General features: G+C 40.2%; 1 protein-coding gene across 1 annotated transcript in view; it reads left to right on the top strand.

Moving 5' to 3' along the window:
- tmem161b (transmembrane protein 161B) overlaps positions 1–8808 on the top strand; it is a 34743-nt gene continuing 25935 nt past the window's right edge. The window contains exon 1 of the mRNA XM_037778229.1: positions 1–364. The gene's annotated coding sequence lies outside the window, so the exon portion shown is untranslated. The remainder of the gene's footprint in view (positions 365–8808) is intronic.

Genomic DNA, 8808 nt, shown 5'->3' with positions numbered 1-8808 from the left:
GATTTGAGAGGTCAAGCTGGGAAATATTAAATGAAATCAAGACAGAAAGAGTGGAGTTGAATGAGAAAAGACAAATAGAATGGATAATGAAAGGGCCAAAAAAGGTGGAACTTAAAAAGGTTAGCAGAGAGAAAAAGAACAACATTCCCGATGCTGATACTGCAAAATGTTTAAAGATATCAAATTTATTACTAATCAAAATTAACGTGGATGATGCCAGAGCCACGCACAATCATGCTGGCTAGCTGTAGCAGTGATAAGAGAGTCTGTCGACACCAAATGAAGAGGAGGAAAGAGGAAGGAGGACAGACAAGCTGGCAAGAAGAGGCCACTGCAGAGGACCTCCATGAGGACTTCCCAGCAGGTGGGTGATTAGCAGCAGCAGTAGGCTGCTGCCAATGCTGTAAGTTACCAATGGCTTTAATTGATTTCTTAATTGTGTTTCAGAGCATTGTATTTTGTTAATTGGCTTTAACTGATTGTACCTACAGCTGTAAATCCTGTGTTGTTGAAATACAGGTGAATGTATTTCTAGTGCAGGGGTCAGCAACCTTTACTATCAAAAGAGCCATTTTAATCAAAATAATAAAAAAAAATCTGTCTGGAGCTGCAAAACATTTGAGCATTGTGATGAAGGCAACACAGTTCAAGTATATAGTATATAAGTCTAATGCAGTGAGGGCCCAAAGTGTAAATGTACTATGGAGTATTAGGGACATATTAAGGGAAAAAAATCGGAGATTTCCAGAATAAAGTCATAATTTTACGAGAAAAAAGTGGTAATATTACGAGAATCAAGCCATAACTTTACGAGAAAAAAAGTCGTAATATTACAAGAATAAAGCAATAACTTTACGAGAAAAAAAGTCATATTACGAGAATCAAGCCATAACTTTACGAGAATAAAGTCGTAATATTACGAGAATAAAGTCATAACTTTACGAGAAAAAAAGAAAATAACTCTTAAAATTACTACTTTATAATATTGACTTTATTCTCATAATACTGTGACTTTTTTTCCCGTAAACTTGTGACTTTATTCTCGTAATATTATGACTTTTTTCTCAAAAACTCAGTTTTATTTTTTCCCTCAATGTGGCCCTAATACTCCGTCGTACTGTCGTACCATAGACCTACAACAATGATATATAAAAATGAAAATGTTAACAAAAAACAGTTATTCATTTCTATTTTTTTGAAAATAAAAATAAATAAAAACAGATACAAAACAAGAGTAATAGTGTCTGAAAAGGAGTAGGTAGAAGTAAAACTTATATATCTCTACACCTTTCTCACTTCTCCTCTATTAACTCATATATCATAGAATGATAATATAATATATAAACTATCCCAGATTTATTTACATCCCAAATTAAATATATGAACAGCATCCCAAGTTTATTTACAACCCACATATTCATCTGGAGTTAAAAAGTAGATATAAACCAACCCTTAACACAACTGTGTTCCTATAAATGGTACTGTAGATCATGTTGAGATGCAGGTGCATGTTTGTCTTAGTATGCTGTTGGCGTTAATTGTCCATCCATCTTCAACCACTTTAATTGTGTGTGCTGTAAATCCTGTTTAGGTACAGCAGGTGAATTTAATTATTGTGCCGTTGGCTGCAGGTCAGTGTACTACTGCTGGCAACAAATACCATTTTCCGTGTTATTCTAATCGACAGGGATGAAGACCGACTACAACACAAGCTGCCATATTTTCCTCAAACTTACCTTTATTATTTACTAATATTGTACAAGGGGATACACCGATCCAACTTTTTCAGTCCTGATACTGATATCGATACCTGGGTACCGAGTACCGATCTGATACCAGTGTTTAGTTAATGAGCTGTGCAGTATGCCTCACTGTGTGGAAGTGATGGGTTCATTATTTTATGTGTAAGACAACATCAGACTTGACTTATACATTGCTTTCTTAACTTTTGTAAAACAAAATGTAACAAATAATTACATAGACATAAATTTACTTAATTGTTATTTATTATTAAGATAATAAATCGTACACCAGGAACTTGGTAAAAAAAATCTTAAACTTTAACAGAAATTACAATTCAAGTATAATCCTTTTTAATTCAGCTACAAATTTGTCAAAACTTAAAGAGGAATTAAAATTCCAGTGAATAATGTATATAGTGTATAAACATAGAATTGAATAGATCGGCCCCATTGTCACCGATACCCGATCCAGCTATTTGAGTCAGTCAGCCCGATATCCGATCCGGTATCAGTTCATCACTATATTACACTTTAATTTACTATCATTGTCTAATGGGAGATGAGGACAGAATTAAGAAGATTTTCCTTTTTTGTTTAAATGAAAACGGCTACAAAATAAACAATAATCTCATAAAATAAATTACAGTTATAGATCATGAAGGCGAGTGGGACCAGTGTTATGTTGAAGTCTGTTCCCACGTCGATTAGTGTTTCCCTCCTGTTAAAATGACAGCGCCCCCCTTGATGGTTAGGGTTAGGGATAAGGTTCAGGTTTAGGTAGGTGGGAAACGCATATCGACGGAGAAACAGTATTTGACACAACACCAATCAAGACAAAAAATGCCAGTGCCAAATTTCTTCCAGTCTGACCTTGTCCACAGTCCTGTCAGATGAACTCAAACACTCCTTCATCGTCAAGTTCCAACAAAGAGTGGTCATTTGAATTGATTTAAAACTGAATGTTACACAACACTATTAACTATATAAAGGTGGATGTTGTAACAATATTTTTTTGATACAACTGAAAGGTCAACATCAGGGCAGTTGGGTCAGTTAGGTCAAATTTGCATTTGTACCACTACCATTTGGAGTTATATAGCAATTTCAACTATTTATCCATCGTTCACTAACTATAGTTTTCATGCACCCTCAATTGTAACGCATAGTGTTCAAACGTTACAGCTGACTCAATATTTGGATCTTGTTTTTTTTATTGTAATTAAATTTTTTTCTAATTAGTTTGATTGCTACTCCATAATCTTTCCATGAACCCCCCTAGCAACTGCAGTAATACCCCCTGAGGTACCCGTACCCCTGGTTGGGAATCACGTACTGTAGATGATCTCTGGATGAGAAAGTTGGTGATCTGACATCCTCTCTTCACAACGGCCTGCTATCACACACTGCCGTGACATGCACAGGCTGCCTTGTCGAAGCTGGACAGAAGACATTTCTCTGTAAAACACGTTGTGCGAATGTACATTTTGTTTGCGTGTGCGAGCATGCACATGCGTGCGAATGTGTGCATCTTTCTCTTTGTGCTCGGGCCGAGAGTGATTGATTCTGAAGTGTAGAATCTTGACAGAGTGTTCGGCTATCCCAGGAGGCACGAGACCACAGGGCCGAAACAGACGAGCAGCCATCACTTTCTTCTCCTCTCTTTCTTCTTACTCTTTCTCTCTCTCTGTCCCCGTTCTCCTCTGCCCTCTCTCTCATTCCCCACATCCATCCACCCCGCCTTTCAATCTAACCCCTTTTCCTCCCTGCTATTTCTCCCCACCTCTCTGATGGGTTTATTGATATGTAATATTGATATTTATTGCTGGCTAAAATGAGCCGCCGTCTTGCAGGTGGTGGGTGGGGATTCCTGATGTGGGTCAATAAGAGACAGACATGCCTGGTGATTTGCTTTGAGGGAATTCACAGCTGCTGTAGCTTCATACTGCTGAGATATAGCCCGTGTCAAACTCTCATCCATAGGAAGGAAAAAAAAAACAACAGAGATGTGAAATGGAAAGGTCTCAGGGAACATTGCAGATTTTCAATATTGTTTAAATAGAATAGCTTATTCGCACTCTACAATCTGTTCACTCACCCATCACTTATTGTCCACAGCTATTTACAGTATATAGGTACTGTACATGGAAGGCAGTGAGGAAATAAAGAGGTTCTGGTATACGTGCGGTAACAAATGAATCCATAAGTGCTCCTTCTGTCCGTATATCATGTATTTGTGGCAGGCTGAAAACTATATTGAAGGTGAAAATATGGAATTCAATTTACACCAACACTTATGAAGCCATCATGGCTGCAAAATACAAATTAATTTTGTTAAATTACACTGATGATTGACAACATATTTCAGCAACAAAAAAGAAAATAACTCTGGAAACCAGCACCCAGGAGAGCTCTGTTAGATCCTGGTGAGCCCACACAATATAGCTGTGCAAACTTCAGATTTGAATTTGTGAATTGCAGCCTTACTGTGTAGTATCTTCAACCTGCTGGTTGTCACAAGGACTAAGGGTAACAAAACAGAGGCAGTGTTCCTCTCTGCTCCGCCATTAGTGATGTCGTGTCACCCACTCCTGGGGCTCCGGCTTTGTTTTCCCATCATGCCCTCGCTGCCTGCTGGTTGGTTTAAACAAGCAGTGTTCTTCTTCAGCCTTTCAATTATACCATGCCCCGCAGCAGCACCCTGCACCCTCCACATACACCGAGACGGGAGCTAAGAGAGTAGGAGGGATTGATATGAATTTGGCGTTTCCAGTAATGGGGGGTGTTTTTTGGTGTTTCTGCGTATTAGTATTGTCATTGGTTGGTTTTAACTCCTTATGAAAATATATTTCCAGTGTTAAGTATTGTTTGGATTGATGCACCCACTCAGAGGAATTGGAAAAATTTAGAAGTTAAGCCTTGAAAGGATGACCTGAAGTCAGCCAGGTCCGTTTTGTGGTGAAACAATGAGGGTTCAAAAGTCAAAATATATATATTTTCACATAGTTTTATCACCCTAAAATATTTAAAAAGTCAGACTCTCCACTACTTAATTGCCAAAAACTTCCTTCACTGCTGTCCCACTGTCTCGTCAATCCATCTCTCCTTGTCTCCGAGTCCCACGGCAGCTAGACACGGGTCAAGTTCTCCTATTGAAAGGGTGAGATAGAGGCTGAAACCCTGCAACCACAAAAGCAGGCCGTCTAGACAAGGCCCCACAGTCCTGACCCCGTTTAGACCCTGTCCCCCTGGGGGCCTATAATACCTTTGTTTCCATGTTGATAAATTCTATTTCCTGTCGTACTAGCCGCACAACAAACACTGTGACATCTAAACTTCTAAACTTGGGACTACAGGCATGTACGTCGCAGAAAGTGACTTTCAGAGCAGGGAAAAAAATGGGAGGATGTATTTTGGGATGGCCAAAGGATAGTTTGAGAATATTATTTATTTACATAAATTAATGAACAAAATAAAACCACGTAGTAAATGCTGCTTATTTAGTGTACAAATAATTTGGAGACATTTGCGACAATAAGTGTTGATATTAAAGAATAAAGCTATCTTTGGTTAAATTAATGCTTCTTTTTACTTTGGTTAACTGATTTGTCTCGGCGTGGGTGACGTGAATATGTCTGGTGTTATGTTGACTTAGGGGTCCTTTGGTTCCCATAGACACATGTCTGGATTTTTTGGGGTTCGAGGGGGTGCAGTCTGGTGATTTAGGCATGAATTATTATCATCCAGTCACACAGCGTAAATTAACATACAGCCTTAGACAGAGTACACAAGAGCCGGCCACTTCTATTCAATGGCCCACAAGGGAACATGGTCTGCTGGCCTGAGACTCCTCATAGTCTGTTTTAGCACACGGGCCGGCTCATGGCGAGGTGTTATGCTAATTAGCCAGTGTTTGCACATACATGTGTGCACTCTGCCACCAATATGTGTTGTTGCATGCCAATACTGATTATCTGACCAGGAACAACGAGTTTTAAAAGACAAGGTTGTGAGCAAAAATGATCATCACTAACAGAAAATTTTGAAAAAAAATTTGCTTCATATGCAACATTTGTTTTTTTTCTGTCATTTATCTGTAAGTGCCACAAAAGTGTCATCCAGTATTCCAAGACGGTACGTGAAACCCTACTTCCTGTTCTTTGTCTTCCATTTTCTGCCACCATGCCAGCGCGGAGCTTCGCTCGCCTTGGAGCTAAAATGTACACAGAGATAACGGCAACACCGGGTCCTGCTAGCTTTCTTTCATTGTTCCTGCAGACTCCTTGTCCTCCCCACTCCATCTTCTGCCTCCCCACAGAGAGCCATTCAAGTGTCTGAGTCATTCTCGATTACAGTATGTATTTATAGACAGTAGAGTCAGGACCCAGCAGGCCCTGTGTGCGTGCATGTGCGAGAGTGTGTGTGTGTGTGTGGGTGGACGGGTGTCTCTAAACTCGCACTGCCTAAAACTAGGGCCCGGAGTCCGATGACTCACCTCAGCTCCTGGACGCTTCCACCGGGAGCGCTGACGTCACCTGTCCTGAGATCGAGAGTTACTGCTCGCGGTGACCTCACTCTGATCCAGGTTAGAGAGGGAAAAATGCCGGAGATTGTCTGTCATGTCGAAGCTTAAAGACACTGCCTCATTTTCTGAGCACAGGTCAAAGTAAATATGTGGCATTGCACTTTGTGAAAAGCGAAGGTGGTGAGGCCCCGCAGTTGTTTCAGAAGGCGGCGGGAACAGTTCAGTTAAATTGCGCATTACAGTTATCTCTCTTTTTTTTCTTCTCCGTCACCCACACTGGCGTTCACAAACTCTGTGCATTTCTGTATGTGCGTGTGTCCAGATTTACACACGCATGAATCGTCTTTTAAGTTTGGAAGAACCAGACCAGTGCACACAGATACAAACACACATGCACAAAACACAGCGCTGAGGCCTTCGTGTTGTTGATGTTTGAACATTTCAATTGAGAAGGCTATAAGACCTGCAGCTGCCCGTCTCGCCTGGTTGAATAGGGGGGCCTTTTTTTTTGGGCGGGAAGGCGAGAAGGCGGTGAATGCTTTCCCGATGAGAGATGAGGCATATTGAAAACTATATTAAATTACCCTGATTAACAATTTAGCCACGATCAGGCTAGCCATGGGGGTGCTCTATGGGGAGGCCCAGAGACTATTCATTCCCACAGCGCCAGGGTCGAAAGGTGCCCCAAGTTCACAGGCTCAGGCCCTTTGTTATGCTAACACCCTATCCCAAATCAGCTGCCTGCTCCACGGCCAGACACAAGCACTTCCCTGAGAACTTTCAGGGAGTCGTCATTCCACTTCATCTTAACACCCCCCCCTCTTCCCAACACACACGTAGACAATCCCTATTGCCAAATTCCATGCACAATTCAACATTCTTTTGCAAAGTGGAAAATGGGTGGGAGATGTGGGGTGTTTGGTCCGTGTCCTCAAGACGGACATTCAAGATGTCTTTATATCTGTAATATTTTGTCATTTCAAGCACAAAATGCTGCAAAAAATGTCAGTGTTTATTTTGTTGTAATGCCAGGACTTTTTAAATTATAAAGGAATGGGGGAAAATCTTATTTCAATATCTTTGCAAGTGCCTGTTTAAAATGAGCAAAAAACAACTATTTTATAAAAAAAAAAGACTGAAAACAATATGTTTCTGTCTCTAGGGAGGGATGATCAATACATATTAACAGGCCAGTTGATAAGACATGTAGTAGAGGTCAAGAGTCAAATGCAGGTCAAACCCCCTTGACCTAAGGTCAAAGTCTTTAGCGTGAACATGCCGTTGGTGCACAATCACATATGTGTCAAATCTTGACTCAATAATGACGAGTACATTTATTTGGATTTAAGAATTTCCACAAACAGATGTACGTAGGAGTGAGACTTTTATTGTATTTTTTTTACACAGTTAATCATTTGATAAAAATCAGTCATATCACAATATTTGTACAATATTTCTTAGCTGAAATAAAAAAATGTTGTATTCAAAATTGTGTTTGTCTTTAATTCATTCTAATTTATAATGAAAATGTATTCCAGTTTTAAGGATAAAGCATATGACGCACTCACACACACCCTCTCTTACACACACACACCCTTTGTCACTGACATTAACAACATCAACAGCAGCAGCAATGCACATACCATACCACATGAAATTGAATAAAATGTCTCAAAAAAACATGCAATATAATTATATACCACTGTTTGGAAGGCACTGATTGTGTACAGCCATGGTCCTGAGTTGTAGGCGTGTATAACTGCCCTCGTCTCTCACTCACTACCGCTGAGCCAAAACCTCAACCAGGAGAGAAAGAAAAAAAAAATCCTCATCAATGCAAATTAGAGCCCAGAACCTGGGGAGCCTCGCTTGAGTCACCGGTTTTCCAAAAAAGCCAAAATCACAGGCTTTCACCTCCAAATCTTGTTGTCATACACGACTACAGATGCTCCGTATTAGCACAGGATAGTCAGTCATATCCGTGGATTAGTCTGCAGTCACTTAAAAAACCGTCTCCACACTCAGGCTGCCACAAGAGAAAATAAGGACGCTTCTAATTCTGCCAGCATAATTGCCTGATTATAATGAGCTTCTCTCTCTCTCCCTCTAGCTCTGCCTTTATTTCTCAGTGTGTCTGTTGCTACATGCACACACACACACACACTCACACACACACACACACATTCACTGTAGCCTAATTCTGATATAAATCAGTCTTCAATTGAATAGGGGGGGAAAAAAATCTGCATTAATATTTTCTGGTGCTGCAATGGCGCTCTGCAGTGTTTTCCTGCGTTTGCAACAGACAATAGAGTTTGAGAACAGGAAATGAAATATACAGTAAAACGAGCCATGACGACACCCAACCTTACACTCAGACAATTAATAGATTTTGTGGATTTCAGACAGGGGGTAACTCTGCTGGTAACGGTAAGCTAATGAGATGCCAAGTATATGCCACTGTGCCTTATGTTGCATTGTTACGTTTGTTGACTTTCTATGTGTGAGACATAGAGGAAGAAAACAAAACTGTGGTGTACATAG

Source organism: Sebastes umbrosus, chromosome 8, assembly GCF_015220745.1.
Source record: "Sebastes umbrosus isolate fSebUmb1 chromosome 8, fSebUmb1.pri, whole genome shotgun sequence".
In the NCBI taxonomy this organism is placed as follows: Eukaryota; Metazoa; Chordata; class Actinopteri; order Perciformes; family Sebastidae; genus Sebastes; species Sebastes umbrosus.
This window is presented reverse-complemented; position numbering and strand designations above follow the sequence as displayed.